Source organism: Lepisma saccharinum, chromosome 28, assembly GCF_977018435.1.
Source record: "Lepisma saccharinum chromosome 28, izLepSacc3.1, whole genome shotgun sequence".
Classification (NCBI taxonomy): domain Eukaryota; kingdom Metazoa; phylum Arthropoda; class Insecta; order Zygentoma; family Lepismatidae; genus Lepisma; species Lepisma saccharinum.
The window spans coordinates 15,915,430-15,936,202 of record NC_139256.1 but is presented as its reverse complement, the minus strand read 5'-3'; the positions used below and the strand labels follow the sequence as shown (position 1 = coordinate 15,936,202).

General features: G+C 38.4%; 1 protein-coding gene across 2 annotated transcripts in view; it reads right to left on the bottom strand.

Annotated features, from left to right (window-relative positions):
• The window catches only part of IP3K2 (Inositol 1,4,5-triphosphate kinase 2), a 502,222-nt gene extending 482,069 nt beyond the window's left edge, over positions 1-20,153 (bottom strand). For both annotated transcript variants that reach the window (XM_083114108.1, XM_083114110.1), the window contains exon 1: positions 19,815-20,153. The gene's annotated coding sequence lies outside the window, so the exon portion shown is untranslated. The remainder of the gene's footprint in view (positions 1-19,814) is intronic.
• Between the last annotated feature and the right edge of the window lie 620 nt (positions 20,154-20,773).

Here is a 20,773-nt window from a genome sequence, read left to right as displayed (position 1 = left end):
CCTCAAGTTTAGTCCACTTATGGTGGCTAAACTGGATATAATAATGTAGCATCTGGTTAAGCCAGTCCCTGTTGCTGTCCCAAGTCCCCTTTTAGAAAAAAGCTTTGATTATGTGGATATTTCCGTATTGATTAATTGATGCCCAAAAGAAGGAGTGAAGGCGTAAAGAAACGCATTTGTAATGAACGGAATATCATTTAAGCTGAGGATAGGCCCGCAGAGATAGTTATGCTAACTCTGCGGTAAAGGAAGTGCCGATGGTTATGCCATAGGCGCGCAATTATATTGGTTTAGAGATTTGGTAATTTAGTATATGCAGACACTCATGGAAACGCTATGTAAAATATGTATATATATAACTACGTTTAATAAACCAATATATCCTACTAGAATGTTATGATTTAAAGAACTACGGTACTGTCCATTTAACAAGTTGTATATTCACTTTCTGTACATGTGTAAACGAACCAGGGACATAAAAATATAAATTATTATGTGAAACCCCCCTTTCGTAATTCCGGCGGAAATATAATCTGCTCGCTTGGCACCCAGGGTGAAGTGAAAGGAGAGATTGAAGGATTAAAGCAGGAAGTAATCCAGAGGGCCGGATAGAAACGAGGGATAGCGGAGCCGAACTTTCACAAACCGATACCGATACTTGAAAATTTCAATAATTAAAATTTGTTCAAAATATTGATCAATATTGGTGTGTAAATATTCTTCTCCAATTATATGCATCAATTTACCAAGAAATTTTCTTCAGAATATTCAAAAATTACATCACAATATTAAAATAAATGTTATGTAATTAAAAATACAATTTTTCGTGCAAAATAAAAGAGAGTTTGTCAAGAAAATGTCACGCGACATTTTTGCGGACCCCGTGAAAGACCAATATGCCGGAAAGGAAAAATATCGGCTGACATCGGTAGATGAATTCCAATCGATACTTTCATTGAACAGCGCATATAAAATATTTTTATTGATGTTGAAATCATTCTGTACATATTTTTCGTGTAGTACTTTGCTTGAATATTTCAGTTACTTTGGATAGTTTAAAGTTTGTCAAGTTGGATTTTATACATGTTAATTTTCGAGTCTGACTTGCTAATAGCTACTTCAACCATAAATAATTTCTCTATTTTTTTACTAACCCCCTTGAACCCTCTGCAGTATAATGTTAGAATTCTGTTTTCAGTACACAAACTCACAGAAGTGACAGTAGAAACATAATTCAGCCTCCTGTGTTTATTATTGCTGTTGATATTATTGTTACTATTCCTTGGAAATGCATGGCCTTTCTGGCTGAATCATTCTTGACAAAATACATTCTTGTCTATGTCCTTGACTCATCATCTTGGGTGAACAACCATCTTCGCGCTTTTACAACAGAACTCATGATTCGTGCTGGCACAACAGCAAAAAGGAATAAAGTAAATTAATTATTATTATTACGTAAGATGGTACGAGTAAAAAAACGTGGAAGTAAGAAATGGAATAGTTAACATGCGTTCTGTAATTATCATTATCTCCGAGAAACTCAAGTTAGCTGTATGGTTTACCGTAACGTTATTTGACCTTAAACTGCTAGATGACGTAATACAAGTCAGAAACGAAACGTGAACGTAATCTGTGGCATACGCACCATGCATATGTAGCCGTCACTGTTTACGGCTGCAAGCTATCATTTCGCACACGGGTAACATTTTCAAGTTAAATAACTTCTGAATCTGAACTTTGATACGTTTGGCAATGGCCCAGCAAACTAAAACTTCCTTTCTTTCAAAATAAACAATGGTTCTGTTGAAATGAATGTCACCTAATCTTCTTTCCTTTTTCAAGATCGCGAAACTCACGCCGCTTCATAGATGGAGCTACCATCGCCAAAACAGAAGACTACCATTCGATTGCGAAAGCCACGAACTCTAGCTTCGAGATTTATGCACTGTAGAGAGTATTGGGATAACGCGAACGGGGCGGGAGGGTTGCCGTAATGACGTCACAAGGTTGCGATAAGGGCTTGGTTAGGCATTTCATGTGCCGGTATTTTTATTCTCGCAATCACTTCAGTGTCGGTACTAATATCTTCAACGCTGGAAAATGTTATACGAGCGACGATGCCCTAACAGCAACATCGGCTACTCTCGGCCTTGTTCGAGTATGCAAATAATCACAACTTTGTGCCTATGCGCTTTTAAGGAAAGTCGGTAAACTAGTTCGTGACGCTGAGTGGAGCTCTGGTGTGCGTACATTTAGTGTTGGCTAGCATAAATATCTGAATGATACCCGAAGCCTATACGATAGGATTCTTTCATTCACACAACGAAGATCACGATAGCGTCGGAAACACAACTGCAATTTTTTAAATGGATAACTGTTTATAAATATACGTCAGATACTAAACGTTAATCGTTATTATAATAATGAAACCATTTTCATTGGCTTTTACTCTGTAGGTCATAATTTGAGCGCAGGTTTCTGGACACTAAAAGCGACCAAATGTGTGGGTAAAGCGGGGGAGGGGGCAGGGTGCGAAATCGGTGCAGATTGACGGGGGGGGGGGGAAGAAGCAGAGAGACAAACACACACACACACTCTATATATATATCGTCATTAAATATGTGTCAATTATTAAATAATCAAATTATTTTATAAAACATGCAATATATTATATCGACTGTCTATTTAAAATTCGATTGCAAATTTTAGATTATACCTAGGTAATATACTACCAATGCAATGAACAATGCTTTGCGTGACTAAGGGTCAAAAATTAAGAGACATCAAGAAGATAATTGTTTCCTGTATAAAATTCACATCTAAATTCTATTACGTGTTTTATTAATATATTTATATACAATACTTTGTGGTGGCTGACGAAAGGCGATGAGAAATGGAGAAAAAATAACAAGTCGGACTAATTTCTGTGTTCCAGGAATTGCTGGGTTCAGAAGTGCCCTTAGAAATGAGGCTCTTTGTTTATGTGTTATTATTCCAGTACAGTATATTCGACTCCCAAACTAATTCTTTATGTTTGTTGTTACAACCAAAACTCTCTCCCCCCGGAAAAGTTTGGTGGGGGGGATTTCAGGAGAAGATCGTTGGTGGGGGGAAGTCCCGTCCCCCCCAGGATTTCGCACCCTGGGATTATATAATAAACATTAGTAATAAGTAACTAGTAATTAGTAATAAGAAAGAGCCCACATTATGTATTACCTTGTACAGTCAAGTATCTTCCAGCCAACCAGCCTCTATACCCTGTATCCGTTATCTCTGGAGCAAGGCCGCGCATAGCGGCAGAGAAGGGGAGAAATCGAGTGGGCAGAGCGAAGCAGTACATGCTGCTGCGAAGGCTGGTAACTGCAGTCGCTCCCCCTCCACGCAATCTCATTCCCTTGCGCAGACTTGTTTTCGTTCATTAGCTCCAGAGATATCCGGAACACAGTATAGGCAAGGTTATCTCCAGATTTTTAGAAGGGTCTCCGTGTTTTGTCTTTCTTTCCGGCATTTCTGTAAGACTGTGCGCACTACCATCACTGGTCGGACCAGGGGTAGAAATATATAGGGCGCCTGAAAATGTACACCTGACGTCTGAATTTTGAAATTAAGTTCTAAACTATATTTTTTTTAATACTTCGAGTTCGCTTATGGAAATTTACATTACCTTTGTTTTAAAATATCGAGTACAGTATGTGTGTCATTAAATCAGAATAATAAACATGCCATTATTAAAATCTGCTGCGATATGGTGTTAGTTGTTTATGCTGTTACCGGTACAGCATTCTTTAGGAAGGCCGGCGTAAGAATGAATTACTTTTAATCCAATCTTGTATTAATTAATAAATTAAATGTTTTAAGATCATACTTCAAGATGTGTAGTTTTATGATAGTTGGATGGCTTTCTGGGACCGTATTAAAAAAAAAATGCTGGCGCCTGAATTACTTTTTTTTTTCTACCCCTGGGTCAGACCATTACCTGTATCTAATCATAACCTCCCCTTCCTCTCCCCGGCGCTGGCCTTGCGGTTGAGAAGAGGCGGTCCTTTGAAACGTGCCGTTTATTCAGTGGCGTTCAGTGGTCTCAGCACTTGGGGTGGCAACTGATGGGTAAAAAACTTTGAAGCACATTCTGCACTCCCCCCTAGCCATACAAATAAAGTGCAGTGTTCTTGAAGCATTCAAAAATGATTTAACTATTTCAATGGAAGTTAAAATTTGACAAAAGCCCGAATTTTACTTATCCGGATACGTTTATGAAAATAAAACATCATGAGTCTTTCCATACATTGTTTTCTACATTAGTGCGAAATAAATTTACGTTTATATTTGAACAATCCGCGTACATTTTCTTCTACATTTAACATTAGCGATGACTATCAGTAAAATTAAATTTGTAAGCCCTCCGTTGGTCTGACTGGACAGCAATTTTTTTAACATGCTTTTCCACGTGTTAAAAAAACTCATTCACAGTCCTGCTTCAACGGATATACTTATCTCATAAGAATCTCTTATTGCTATTTCAAATCGCGTGAGCTGCCAGCCACGAAATTTTCCAGAGCATTGCACTTTCACTCAAGAAAAAATAAACAAGAAAAAAAAAGAATGACGTTAATTTCCAGGGAAATAATTCAAGGATTATTACAACGTCAGCCATGTCCCACAACCTACAATTATCAGCTCGTTTTCTTCACGTATCGCACATACACGACATCATTCTAACATGCAACATGTTCTTAAGCTTGTCATACGTCTGGTTCTCTAGCGCACTGCAAGATGAATATACAGGGTGGTTAAATAAAATTAGCTGTGACGTAGATGTCGCTAATTAAATATATGAGAATTTAGAATTTCGAGTTTAACCAATTAGTGCTCTGCCATTTCATTTACGCATAATTTGTTTCATGGTAAGGTATAAATTTGAACAGTAATAATAGTAATTGTATTAAGTTTCCAATTAATAAGATGGCAGCCGTTATTCTTATATTGTATTATTCAATCAATTGAATGCATGGATGTCCGTAGGATTTTTTTCAGGTAATCAAGGTAATTTTTGTTTTCCAGAGTGGGCCAAACGAAGCATACTTTCCCCAAATGTTCGTCATAGAATTCCTTCTTTACGGCATCTTCAGAAACCTGACTATTTTGAACATTCAGTTACTGCAGACTCGACGCGATCTGGCCAACATGAAATGTTTCTATAAAATCATGAATGGAAAATTAAGATCCGAATTTCTACTTACGGCATTCAATTTCAGAGTGCCCTTTCGATCGACCCGAAACACTCAACCGTTCCACAACCCTACCACTAGGCTTTCTCTTATACAGCGCTCTCTGTTCCACCGGCTGCCCCAGTTCAATAATAAACTACCCGCAAACATTGATATTTTCTCCCCAGAAAGAACATTCCGATCGTAACTAACAATAAATCTGTAGGCCTTTTGTTTGTTTCCGTGTTTATGTCTTGTTATGTTTATTTTTACCTTTCTTGTTTTCACCTAAAACCATCTTTACTTGTTTTTTTTTAATTTATTACAGTTTTCAGTGTAAAATGGCCATTACAAGGGGGCCTCCCCGATGGCGCAGTGGTAGCGTCGTTGCCTTGTAATCAAGGGGTCCCGGATTCGATACCCGGTGGAGGCACATAGTGGTTCGGATCCCACTTTAAACTGTAGGTCCAGTCCCGATTAGCTTTACTGTGCACAAAGTGGACTTAAAACGCCAAATCAAACCAAACCAAACAAGTGCTGTATCTGAAACTTTGAATAAATAAATAAATAAATAAATAACAGTGTTGCCCTCTCAAAAGGCACTCATTCAGTCTGAAGTTATCATGAGTTCCTGCAACGTCCTTACAATAATTGAATTTATATGTGTGAAATATACCAGGTGGTTATAATTAAAGTGACGGTGTTCAGAGTGGTACAGCCCGGGCTGTAATGAGAGTAGCAGTCTGAAACTTCGTAGATATGCTAATGAAGCAATGCGCTCGCGAATTATGAAAAAAAAAGTTCCAATTCTCACCACCAGGGTAAAAAATGGCGCTGTAAGCAGTCAAAACGTGGAATTTTCCGTAACTCTGACGTCAAAGTCGGTGACATTGCCTAACCATTGTGTGAGCTCCCTGGTTGTGGTTGGTGACGCTTGTTGCTTTTTCCTTTAGTAATGTTCATGTAATTCGAATAGTGAAATTGAAGCGATATTTTATTACAAAGAGTATTGTTTTCTGCGATTTATAGTGTTTTTCCTGTAACTATACCAAGTTTTGACTGCTTACAGCGCCATTTTTTACCCTGGTGGCGAGAATTGGAACTATTTTTTTTGTGCATAATTCGCGAGCGCATTGCTTCATTAGCATATCTACGAAGTTTCAGACTGCTACTCTCATTACAGCCCGTGCTGTACCACTCTGAACACCGTCACTTTAATTATAACCACCTGGTATAATTGTAGGTTGGCATTCATTTTCCATAGGGGCCGTCCCCCATCCACCCCCCCCCCCCTTCGGAACGATGTTTAAATGTTGATGTACGTAGATGGCATACACGACACAAAAATTATAAGTTCTGAGCACCCATGCGGTAATTTCCAAATTTTGCGTGCGTGCGAATTCAATTGAGCAAGACGTTTATAAAATTAAAATTATTTTCATGAATGCAACTATTACGTTTGACAATTTGGTTAACTGTGAGTGTACCCGAAGATTAATCTGTCAGTCGAGTAGCATCGGCACTGTCCGAAAGGTCCAAAGAGCAGTCCTGAACTGTGGTCTTGTCGGAAGTGACGTCATCTAGTGTAGTTCGAAAGCCCAAGTAAACCCATGGGGCGCAGCAGGCGAGATTGCAGACTTCTGTACTGCTTCGCTCCTCTCACTCGCTTTCTCCTCTTCTCTACCCTTATGTGCGACCTTGCCCCAGAGACTCCCGGGATAGAGTATAATAAGAAATAGCACTGATGCTGCGACGTAAAATTAGACATGCGTACTCAACCATTCACGATCGGGCCTGCCCAAGACACAAAACTTTCCTTTTCAGATTCCCTTCTTTCGGTCAACCGAAACGAACGTTTAAAGACCAATATATTATAGGGATTCTCCCCCTCCCCCTTAGAACTGAGTAAAGAGCTAGACAACATAGTCTCAGGTATTTACAGATAAGAGCACTGGTTAACGTGTCCAGAACCATAGCTTAACAGCACACACGCCACAATCATGAATTCAACCATGCTGAATTAAATTACCATCAAGCCTTATCTAACGTAGGTCTATACTCCGAAATCAAGTGTGCATTTCTTGATTTGCAACACCTATAAATCTTGATGCAATACAATACGAACCAACAATGAAACATTCACAATATGTTTGCTCTTCGCCTAACGCATTATCAATGCATGTAGTACACAACTGTATAAAAATTGACTCCGATGTCGTTACACAGGTTAAAATAGCTGAAAAGACGTTAACACTCTGATGAAAAAATAAAGTACGTTCATATGGGTCTGGTGCAGGACACATTCAGCTTGCAACAAACACCAAAACACTAAATGCTAAGAACTCTAAACCTGTCCATCCTAACTTAACCACATATGAATTATTGGACCTAATAAGCGGAATTGTAGGTCAGGAAGGAGTGCCAGGTTTAGAACTCTAAGAATTTTGTTGTGGTGTTTGTGCCCCTCACCAGACCATGTTTCATGTACGCTTTCTTTCCCTAAGAAACTCAAGCACAAACATCTACACTGTAAAAAGAAGAAATGACTGTCTAAGACCGTCAATTTTCGCTGCCATCCAACTACTGTTAAAAAATTATCGTGACCGCTTTTAATATAGTAACGGCCATGGTATTTCAGCGGCGTGCATTCAGGATACGCAAGGTACGCACTGCGTACCCAGAACACAGTAAGAAAAAATAAACATTTTTTCGTCTTCCCCGAACATGAAAATTCAACAATTATCGCTCCGAAAGCAGTTCCACTGCAAGAAATTCCGATTTCCGCACGAACACGCTGCTGCCTTCCTGAAGGCAGTCCCGAATGATCCCGATTGTGACTTCGGCACCCACCCGATCCGCGTTCCTGCCGATTTCCGCAGAAAGACGCTGTTTCTTCTGCTTGGTACCCTAGAAATTCGGAAGGTAACCCCATTGGCTCATATCAGCCCCGGCCACGTGTTTGGGTCTGCCCGCGCTTCCCTCTCTCTCACTTCTTTCCCGGTTCTAAGCTTCTAGGGTACCCAAGATTTTGACAGCGTATGCAGTGTTGACAGTAGTCAACATATTTTTTTCTGGAATGCTTAGCTTACTAGCATTTAGCAGCCACGCGTAGATAGATCACTGTTGGGTTGCAATAAAAATACATTATAAAAAGCGATGCAGGAATCAGACAGGAGGGCAAGAATATGTAGTGGTGGAAGATCATATTTAATATAAGCGTAAACTATCACATATAAAACATTTATGTGAGGTTAAAGTTACGCTAGCAAGTTTTTTTTTCGTATAGGGAGGTGAGGACCAGAATGGACTGCCACTGTGTCGAGAGTAAAATATGTGAACAATTTGCAAGTTTCGCACAATTCTCAGAGTATGAAAGTATCTGTTTATCTCCTTTCGGGATCAACATTTCCTTTGAGTTCCATAGCATGGGTGTTGATTGTTGACCCGACGATATGAATGAATGATAAATGAAAAACATACATAATAAAACACAATGCTTACAATGGGATTCGAATGAGCCCCCCTCCCTCCCGCCAGACATTGCAAAGTGATGTACGGTAGTTTTAGCTTTTGAAGTGTTCTGGGATGATGTATGCTGACGTATTTTCTACTTGTCCTTAATTATCTCCCTTCTACAAAATACTTTGTCGACTGGCAACTCCGATTCATTCGTCCACAAGAACGCTTGGTTTTCGGGCATAGCGGGACCGGACATAACGTACCGTAGGAGGTTGACTTTTGCTTTCTTCTGTCGTTTGAAATTTGCAGCGAGTGTTTCGTTCATATTATTTACATTACAGGATCTCTATTGTTTGTCGGTGCTGTGAAGTGATAAAATAGGGGGACCGGGAGTTACTGATGACATACTGGAGAAGGGAATTTCGGAATTTACGAAAAAAGTGTAAACAACCCGAAATGGAAGGTCTGTTCCTGATTTGGAAAAATTGTTTCAGGCAGGAGTTGTGAAGGATGGTAGCAGTATATTAGGCATTTTGATTTTTGAGAAGAAGAAAAAATATCTCTACAGAGTGATTGACTGAGTAGAAAAACAGTGAAACTTTATTGTTGGCCTTATCCGTTGGTTTCCTCTGCGAAAGGTGTTGTGAAATAGACGATACTGAGATTTATCAAATTTATTACATGAAATTTGAAAGAACGGAAAATGATTGAGCCATTTCCTTCCCGTTCAATGTTCATCGCACTGCGTGAAGGAAATAATCAAAGTTGAATTGTTGGGCTCTACGTAGCTACTATCAGAATATATTTGCGAATATAAAATATCATACATATATTTTACCTCGTTACATTTGGATATTGATTCAAGGATGAGAAATTTCCCATTATAAAATTGTAGAAAAAAGTTATTTTCTGAATAACATGATGGCCAAGGAGGGGGGGGGGGGTTTCTGGCCCATAATTCATTTCGGTTGGCCCATGTTGCGTACCCTAGTTTAAATGTCACCGCACGCCACTGGTATTGTTGCCCTATTTAATATAACTTGAATCATACAGTTTTAAGCAATATATTTATAAATTAACAAGCAGGCTGTTACATTTTTAACAGTTGAATATTGTAAAATTTGCGGTAACATCTAACAGTGTAGTGGCAGACCGAAAAATGTCACTCAATTGTTGAATGATTGAATGAATTGTTGTTTTAAGTCCACTTTATGCACAGAAAGGCTAACCGGGACTGGACCTACAGTTTAAAGTGGTATCCGAACCACCGTACCATGTTCCTCCACCGGGTATCGAACCCGGGACCCCTTGATTACGACGTTACCACTACACCATCGGGGAAGCCCATCACTCACTTGTTGATCAGCTTCAAGCTAATGTAGTTAAGACAATGAATTATCACGCGGTGAATTTTGATTTGATTTATTTTACTTCGCCTTTTGTGCCACTTTTGGCAAATTTGCGAAGATGGGGAAGAGTGATGATATCATGAATAGACACTCACAAACATCCATGCCCAGGCGAGGATTCGAACCCGGGACCCCTGGCGTTGTAGCGCGATGTGCTAATCCCTCCGTCACGGGGCCGGCGCGGTGAATTTTGAAACTTTGTAACCAGCCACCAAGAAGCTCTGCTTCTAAGTAGACCGTGATAGATGCTTCAAAAAGAAAAAAATAATAGCTCTACTATATTCTGTAAGGAAGGGTTAATCTAGGTATATCTTAATATCCCCTTATTAATTATCAAGCAAACGATTCAGCTGTAGGTTACCAATTCGATGGCTGAATCAAATTAAACATTTCACCAAGAGATCACATCTTTCCTTAAGAGATGCAAGAAGACCATCATAAGTGGAGAAATACAGTCAACGGATGCAGTTAGGTAATGGGAACACAATTCCTCAGTACTCAGGAGAACGAATTAAACCTCGTACTGTGTATCTTCGTACGTTTTGCAGGTATAAAGCCCGTCTTCTTGAAGATCTTTGACCGATTTCCAGTGTATCTAACTACATGACAGCTCTTAATTTTACAGCAATTACACGTGATCAAAAACTTATAACTAGAATTTTTGAATTGTGCACTGACGTTTATTGAGAACCATAAGAAAAATGAATGATAGGCTTTACTAAACTTGGTAATTTTAAGTACGCGTACTTGGTCATTCTAACAAATCGGCTCTATTTGACTATAAATATTATTATTTAAGAAATGGTGTTAGATCAACAAATTGTAGAGTTGCAAAAAAGCCAACTTTTTTGAATGGACGGTTTTTTTGACGATAAAATTTTGGCTTTTTACCAATTACAGCTAACCTATTTCACTTGAAGTTACGGTTATGAGTTCACAGGTTTATAGTGACATATTTTACAACTAGGTAAAAAAAATATGATGTAGCAGCCAAGAGACATATTGGCCAATCCCAGTGGACGACACATATTGCATAATGGTTCAGATACAATTTTAACCCTAGCTTACCGAGGTGGGGGGGAGGCTCGCAGGCCCACCAGATTTATTTTTTAGATTTTTCACCTGCCTCGAAATAAATTACATTATTCCCTAGGGTGTTCCCAATATTTCTGTATTACTTTTGTTCATAAAAACATAAATGTAATGTAATTAGGAGGCTACATGCACTTGGTGGGCATATCAGGCACCGCCATCTTTGAATGCATCTCAAATTGTGTTCTATATAATATGGGAGAGTGAGAAAGATTAATAGGGGGGAAATTTTCGAGATATCATTCCTAATTATGATTTAATATAATTCATCTTATGTAATAATATGTACCCCTTTTCATAATTTAAATTAAAGTTTTAAATGCCAGTGACAGTGTAGAATTGGTTGGTAATGATGGTAATTATTATAATTATTATATTTAATAAGCAACTGAACCTCTACAAAAAAGCATTAAAAAATTATTATGGATTTTGTGAGTTTCAGTGAATGATAAAATATATGTGAGATACTCATGCAATAATTGGTTATTATTTTTTGTTAGTGATAGTAATTTTTGTAATTATTATAATTAATAAATAACTGCACATATATAATCAGAAAAGAAAGCAGTGGTTCAATAATAAAACGGGTTCTTGAATTTTAATGATTAAAAAAAAGTGTGGGCCTGTGAGCCGCCCCCGGTATGTAAGTTTCTCATACGGCACGGTAAGCTAGGTTTAAAACTCAACGTGTAGTTCTGAGAGCACGTCTGACCATGAAATGGACTTAAAACAAGCTCTTACATGTTTGTGTCTCAGTTTAAATGATGATGTCATAAAATGTGAAACAAATGTTAACATCAAAATATTCAATTTTCGAGACAATTAATAATCTTTACTGTTCACAACACATATGCAGAAGTATACGTATTACGAGAATGTTTGTATATATTTGAGAAGGAAGCGACACATGGTTCTTGAAAACCAACCCTTAGAAGAAAATGCAACCTTTCGAACCGAAGCAACATAAGCTGCAAGTGTCTCTTGTCACTTGGCATGTACAGTTTTCTCAGGGAACTTTCAGACCGAAGCAACAAATGACACGTGTCACTTGGAAGCAGACCCTCAGCAATCCATTCAACCTTTTGAACCGGAAGTGCGACAACGAGCTAAAATCACTTGCATGTTGATTGGTCTATACTGTTTTCTCAATGCCATGCATCATGCTGCTTCGGTCTGTTGTTCTTGCATGCAAGGTGAATGTTTAGCTTTTTACTGAAGGAAACTGTGTCGCTTATCATCTTTGACTTCAGTCTGGAAGCTCCTTCCTTGTTTGTTCAAGGGGGAAGAAAGGATAAGTTCGTGCACGCGTGGTGAACGCTTGCTTATAGACTGAAGGGGTCCATGTCACTTTTCACTTCAATGTGACACCCCCATTGTCATGTGTTGCTTCGGTCTGAATGTTTGCTACTTCATCAGAGATTAAGATTTAATTTAGCCTGTAAATCACAGAGAACAAATTACAAGTACTGCAATTTGTAAAAGGCCAGTTCTTTAATAGAAGGTTCATTTCATAATAATGTATGGGCCTCTGGAGTACGGTAGCATAAAGTAATGCTGTTGCCTTGTAATAAGAAGGGGTCTGAGGTTCAATCCTCAGTGGAGACAGAGTGCTTCGGATCTCATTTGAAACAGAAGGTCTTGGCCAGATTTCTTATTTTTTTTCCCCGCAGTCTTATTTGCTTCTGCTTCAGTTTTAGTGCCAGCGTTTTTCAACAGCCGGGCGTGATAAAAGGTCCGTTGCACCCAAGGGTTGACGACTAATTTAACTATAATTTTATATTTGACAGCAAGTCTATACATAATTGAACTATGATTATACCACAGTTGATATATTAATATTCATTAAGGGTGCATATTAATTTCCATATAAACTTTAAGGATCAGAAAAGTATTTATGAGTGAATTTTTTGGGTTCAGGGCATCGACTTGTAAGAAATTTACTGGGCTGTGGTCTCACCAGGTTCAGCAGACATTTAACAAAATTATACATGATGTACTGGAAAGCCAGAAGACAAATATATTTTACTGAACACAAAATTTAATGTAGGGAGATTTGATACTATATTTTCAAAAGGTAAAGCAGTATTTTCTTTTTTGCTTCATGTACGTATAATAAATTCAAAACATAAATAATCATATCACACTATTAGGTTCTATTAAAAACACATACAAAACTACTCTAGTGATGTGAATATTTTATACTACATAGATATATCTAATAAGCCTACCGATATATGAAAATATCTCTCGAAAAGAACCGCCCATTCAAAAAAGGGAGCTTCTTTGAAAACACTGTCTATGTCTAGCTATGAATTTCATATTGTAAATTGTATTTTATATTTAGAAATGAGTGTCTATTTTACAGTAGGGAGATAAACGAAAATCAAGGAACAGGAAAAATACTGCCAGCTCCTGTATTGTCATTGATTTGAGACACTTTTGTGATAAAAGCCCAAAAAAGCCGCGGAAAAAACTCCGGTTTCATTTCGACCACTACCAACTCTAACAAATTGTTTGTGGCTTATTTATACAATTTCATGGTCATCAGCACATATTGTTCAGTTCATTCTCATTGGCTGATTTAGCGGGAGGGGCATCCCAAAGGGATGATTAAGTACTGCAACAAGCATTGTGATATAGGGTATTCCAAAAAAAGGTAACTGAAAACGGTTTGGGTGCTGAGTTTCAGTTACCTTTTTTAAATACCCTGCATATTACGAGGAACAAAAGATGTTCGAGCAATTCTTTTTCCGGATGCTAAAAGAATAAAATATTCACAAAAAACCTAGCCGACTTCCGTGATGGGAGTGGTTATCACAGCGCGCTACGACACCATGCGTCCCAGGTTCGAAATTTCATAATATAATTCATTCTTACCTTCGCGATTAACCAAAAACTGGCAGAAAAGCGACGCTAAATAACAAAATCTACTAATGCCATCATTGTGTAATCAAAGAATCCTGGGAATTCATTTGAATATACAGGGTGTCCCCACCCTGGGTATTGTGAGAACGGCTGTAAATAGTGGTTCGGAGATCCCACTTTAAACTGTAGGTCCAGTCCCGATTAGCCTTACTGTGCATAAAGTGGACTTACAACATCAAATCAAAAATCAAAGAGAGAATGTTCTGTACCCTTCTCAGTAAATATTTCGATCCGCCCATGCTAATTATAGAGCGAAAGTTAATTCCAATCAAGCTTCAGCAAACCACGACAACTGCGTAGCAATTTTTCCACATAACAAATTCCTTTGCAACACTCGCTGCATATTTTCCTCCATGGTTTCATTTTGACGGATGTGAAAGTATGGTGCATGTTGAAACAGCTTGCTTAGCAGACATAACTCCTCTGACAGAAATGTTGTATTTGTCACTGTATGCATTTGCGAACCTTCCGTCTCGGACAGTTACATGTGGTAAATATTCTGCTGAAGAAAGCATTAAAGTATAAGTCCTCGACGTTTGACCACCATAGACATTACAATCAAATTTTTTACGTAACAGTCGACGATGTATTGCAATAAATATAACATATAAATAAACTGTAATATATAGCATAAACAGAACATAAATTATGCAGAAACATTAATAAAGATTTTCGTGTGCTTACAAATGCTTACCGGATTTGTCAACATGCACACGATTCCACGGTGAAAGACCAAACACGTCACAAAAACTTCTGACGTGAAAATCGCGTAGCTATATTAAGTTAACGTATCCATAATATTAGTTACACCTAAATGTTGGTACCCACACAGCGATTCGGCACAATCACAATGTGCAAGGGCAAACTTCCCCAACTAAAAAGAACACTGTTCACAAGTTTGTAGTGGAAAAGACGGACAATTTCATGGGGTCCTAGGAAGAACATGTCAATATCGTATTAAAATCTAGTAGTTTGTATTAAATTGCATAGTTTACATTTCCAATTACTGTATTTGCCAGCGTACAAAACGGACCACCATTTTTTACACATTTTTGAGGGAAAAGCTTTATCACTAAATATTATAATTAATTTACAGTATTTCAAATAGAAAGAAATATGTTCGTCTACTTTCAACAAATAACTTACGTAATCTAACTAGGAAAGAATGCCTTTTAATCTTCTTCGTGAAAACCCAGACATTCACATTCAGAGCTAAATGAAGAATCGCGTGAAACCTCATCTAAATCAGAATTGAAAGTAGCGGTAATCAAAAACTGAGTATCGGCGAATAAGACGCACCCTGTTTTTCAGACCTATTCTTAAAGGTAAAATGTGCGTCTTATACGCCGGGAAATACGGTATATTAATCATTTCACACTCTTTTGGAGGATAGTTTACTTTTCCAATTATATTAATCATTTCGTACTCTTTTGGAGGTTAAACATAAGTTTATCAAACGTTATTGGCTGATTGATGTTAGCCCGACGTCACCCATTTATGGCAAAGGCCATGAGAAGGCATGTGTGTGTGTGTGTATAATCAGTGCTTCATTTCTGGGAAGAAAGGATCCGGTACACTTCAAGTTATTTTATTCTTGTGTTCAAAATAAGTCGTCGAGTACGGCCAGAAAGGGCTGTGTATCAGAGCACTGGGGACAAACTCATTGATAGAGAAGACAACATGCTCAGCAACACATTTCATACTTCCAAAATGTAGTGCGAATAAGCTTTGTTTTTGTAATAAACCGTAATACATTATCATTAACCTGTTGTTACCGGCGATAACTTACGTCACAAAACCGGTGTGTGTCTTATCTTGAACTCATTTGTCAAACAGTATAGGCCGAACATGATCGTTGGACAAACTCTTTATCTGCATCACGGTGTATAATATCTATAAGGTAAAGGAACCTGAAATTAAAGTATGATAAATCTCGCCAGATGTCAGTAGTGAAGCTGGGATCGTTCTATTGCTGTTTTTTTACGGAAAGAAAGGCTCAATGCATTGTAGAAAGTTTATGAAGCTGATAAAGTTCAGAAAACCCAAGCTTGTGGCACACTTGTCAAAAGATAACGGGTCTCGCGACTATTGGTCTTTTCTTGTAACTTTTAACTAATATGTTATGCACAAAAAAAGAGATATACAGATATCTGTATCGTTCAGAAAAAATAATTAAAATAGTCATGGACAATTTGCACGGTAATACTCATGGACCCCACTGTACATCGAACGAAAAGGAACGAACCGAACGCCTAAGGGAGCATTCATCATAAACCTAAACCAATTACGAACAGAGTTGCTTCAGGGCTCACAGACAACCATTTTCGTTAATTCGCTCACGATACTCGGTTACCACTACAGTCAACGATAAACTGCACGCAAACAAATTTATTTGCTGGTTTTTCGTGAGCCGCCCGCTGGTCTCTAAAAAGTACACAACAACCAATTACCCTCCAACAGCTTTTGAACAAAAATGCAGAGCTGTGACGCAAACCGTCTTTTGGTCGTCTCGTAAATTGGCGAAATGTCTCAAGAGATATCATTAATTAATGACGTCACCTCGACTCAGTTGAATTCATCAATGACGTGCTGTGGAAAAAGCAGAAGGATAACAAACCTCCTGTGTGTTATTGCAATCTATTTTTTTTTAGCAAAAAATTCCAACCCATCTGTTGTTAAGTGGTACTCCTACATCACGTGACTGGCAGAATCGACATTAGTTCGAAAAAAAGCTGATGTTTCGGTGCTTCTGCAGGCTGACATGTAAATGGGGACCTTTTAAGCGGTTGTTTTCGTAATTAACGAACCTTTGTTCCATAATATAAAGAGCACATAAAATTCGCCTCTATGAAATTAAATACACACAAAAAAGTTAAAACTTAAACATTAATGACACTGTATTTGAAAAAAATAATAATCAAGTCGGATGATCTACGCACCCAGTACCTACGTCGCTACTGATTCAAGAGTCTCTCCCCCGTAGCAAAATGGTTAACGCTCTTGCCTTTGGTGTGAGCAGTACCGGATTCGGTCCCCGGTGAAAGAAGCAGCAGCGGGCTCCGGTCTCGAGAGCCAGAAATAGCGACGATGGGACTCGAATCACTAACCACGCGACACCCAACGAAAACCGCTTGGCAGGCCTTAGCTGTCAAAGGGCTGTTGCTCCACAGTATTTTATCTTTCGTAAAGATTACGAACAACTGTAATAGGACTTTTATTCTGCCGAATCCTGTATAAATGAGGAGGGGGGGGGGGTCTTTAGGGCCGAATACGTTAAGTCGCTACCGAAGTTCCAGGATTCGAACTCAGGCCTCGGCCTGTTCTTTGTGAATGTCGATCAATTTCATCACATCAACCATCCTCATTTTTGCGATTAGCCAAAAATGCAGAACAGTGACGCTATATAACGAAAATACAAATATATCCAGGACTCATCGCCTGTCGCTTAATCCGACCATGAATAGTTCAATATCCCAGGTGACCCTTTCCAAGAAATGGACATTGGCATCAGTGGTGTGCCCAAAAGTGGTAGGTTGGGGGTCATAACATCCTCTTAGCCCACTATTCTTTTTTAAAAAAGAATGTTCAAAGCAGGAAAAGGTGGCACAATAAGGGCTGACTACTACAAAAAGGATACGTACCCTCCTTTCGAAAGTCCTGGGCACACCACAGATTGTCATTAGACACGGCAGACAACAACAAGGGCCGAAAGTATCATGCTCCAAGTAATTCGAATTACTACATGATAACGAAAAAAATGCAACCGTTCCCTCACATGAGATATCTCCATCGAAAGTTCAGGTTTCGAGTCCTGGTCTAAACAGGTAATAAAACGACGTAAATAAGATGGAGAGGTCGGAAGTAGGCAAATTGCTCGTCCACCGACGCGGCATCTTGTTTTCATATGACTAGCAGCTTAGTAGATTCATTTACAATTAATTTATGCAGAAGATAATTTGCATTGTCAATGGGGTGTTAGATTGTAGAAACGTTGAACATTTTTTTTCAATAGGGAAGAAAGAACAATCCTACATTTGGAAAAAACTTCGTGTGAAACCAATCGAGAAAAAACAGTAAGTTTTTTTACACAACATTATGTGCCAAAGATGAAACTTTAAATTATTCTGTGCAATTCGAAATCTAATCAGCTTTAAAAAGCGTAAAAATATCTGTATTAAACTGTTAAATTATTTCTATGTGGTTGGTGTTACGTACAGCTTGCGGCAAATTGCCCATCTTCATGTTGCTTTTGATCTATATAATGCGGTGTTCCAGAGTTGAATGGGAAGCTACAGCAAAACACAGGGCAGGGCATCTCTAGCATCAGTATGTTGAGGGCCTGCCGGATGGCGCAGTGGTAGCGTCGTCGCCTTGTAATCAAGAGGTCCCGGGTTCGATACCCGGTGGAGGCACAAGTAGTTCGGATCCCACTTTAAACTGTAGGTCCAGTCCCGATTAGTCTTACTGTGCATAAAGTGGACTTAAAACAACAAATCAATCAATGAAATCAGTATGTTGAAGAAAAGTGAATGAAAATAGTAATAAATGTTTCTTGCTGTCTGTATAGTTGGTTGAAATGGTACCACGTAAATTATCACTCTGTCATTAGATCAATTCTCTATTTACGAAATGACAGCTTCCAGATAACGCCAACCAATCAGAAGACAACTTACGCACCAGTGCCAGTACAACAAGTTACAATTTGATTCATTGGAAGGAAAACTTGACAGACAATTTTTGCGCCAAAACGTAATAAGCGCCAAAAGACACCTGTATTTCACTGGCCAAATTGCGAACTTTATGCACAAATATAATTGCACACAAAATTTCTTATAACTGAAATCACACTTAAAAAGTTAATTTCTTTAGAAGGATATAAAATCACGAAATGAAAGTTTGCCTACGTTGGATTCGTAAATAGCCTCCTTCCAGGTCTCGTTTATGTCTGAAACTCAACATCTGGGAAAAAAAACGTTGTTTCATTTTTAGGATATGTTTATTTTGACCTGGAAATATGCAGCTTTTTTCAATATATATTCATTTGACACGGTGCAAAATAATATCCGGCATTAAAATAATAATGAGAAGCCGGGAGGGAAGGTAACAATAATTTAGTACACGGTGACGTTACCCCTTCCACTCCTCTCTTCCAGAAAAAGTTCAAAACCAATAATCTTTCGCGTTTTGACATTTCGTGGTTCAATTCTAAGCATATTATTAGGAATCATCTTGATAAAGATCAAATTTTGATCATAAAACGAGTATCAGTACAGCGTTGGCATGTCTCTGTGTCATTGCACTGTGCGTGGTTACATTCGACCACATAAACCATTTTGCACAACTGAATTCGCGCTTGAAACTTTCGATAAATGTTAGACACAAGTTTTACTAGAAGTAAAGGACAAAAGAAAGTGGACTTATTGTTCGAGGACTCACAGATTCAAAATAAGATAGCAACATTTCGTGTGTACGTCAGAGAACAACCTTACACGAAGGTTTTGTCGGTGGGAAAGGAAGATTCAGAACATTAACCACGTTGAGAAAGGTTATGGTGTGATCAGAAATAGTCTTGTACGTATCACATCAGGTGTTCTTTGGATTTTTTTTCGAATGACAATACTTGCAATAATTTATGTACTTCAGAGGAAGGGAATTTGATTGCATTAGATGAAGTGTCAATCTCCTTTAAGAATACACAAGTACGTAAAAACAAATAACTTACCTGACTGGTTTTCTTGCAGCAGCTTCAATACGAATGGTACTTAATCATCATGATGGATGGATTTCCTTCTACATGGATGACAGGAGAAAGCGTGAATATTCACCACTGTTTCACTGAAAACAAACTTGCACTTGACCGGGTGTACATCACAAGAGCACTCAACCACACTGACAATACATCTGCTGGTCTCGCAAAGCGACATAGACAATGACAACATCAGATCTTTAAAACACTCGTTATACTCGCGCTACTAAAACTCTTGTTACACATCAGCTGTGTATTATCTTCTCAACTTTGCATCTTAAATCTACCGTTTTACAACCTCCGACTTCAACTGTTGCACCGAGAATTTCGAGCACTGTTACGCGACCACGCTGACATCTAGCGGCTGTTCGGAAGTAATTCTCCGGTTCGCCACCTTACGGCAGAATGTTGAACTTCATGTTGTTAGAACTGTCGTAAACTTGACACATTTTTGCTAAACGAACGGGCAAAAAAGAAAAAAGTTCCTAGATAAGCTGCAACCTGCATTACTTTGTGTGACGATGGAACTGCTCTGTACTCAGTTGCGTGTTTAAATTTTAAAACTTACGGTAGAACCTTAAGAAAATTAGTTAACCACAAAGACTATACGTATCACCGTCCATTGAAGACATGCATGGCGTAGCGCACTTCTCTGCTCCCCACCAGGCACGTAGCCAGAATTTTATTTCGGGGGGGCTCATCCCTAACAGAACGGGCGTCACTAGAAATACTTGTACAGGGTGTCAAGGCAATAGATAAAACGTGATTAGTACAAAAAATAATGATAATAATAATTATTGTTCTTTTACAATAATAACTATTATACTTTATTAAAAATAAACCAATTTCAATCCAAGTTTATTGTTGTTATTGCATAAATGGAGAGACTTTGCTACTCAATCCACCGTGTTGTCCATTATTTATTTTTCTTTTTG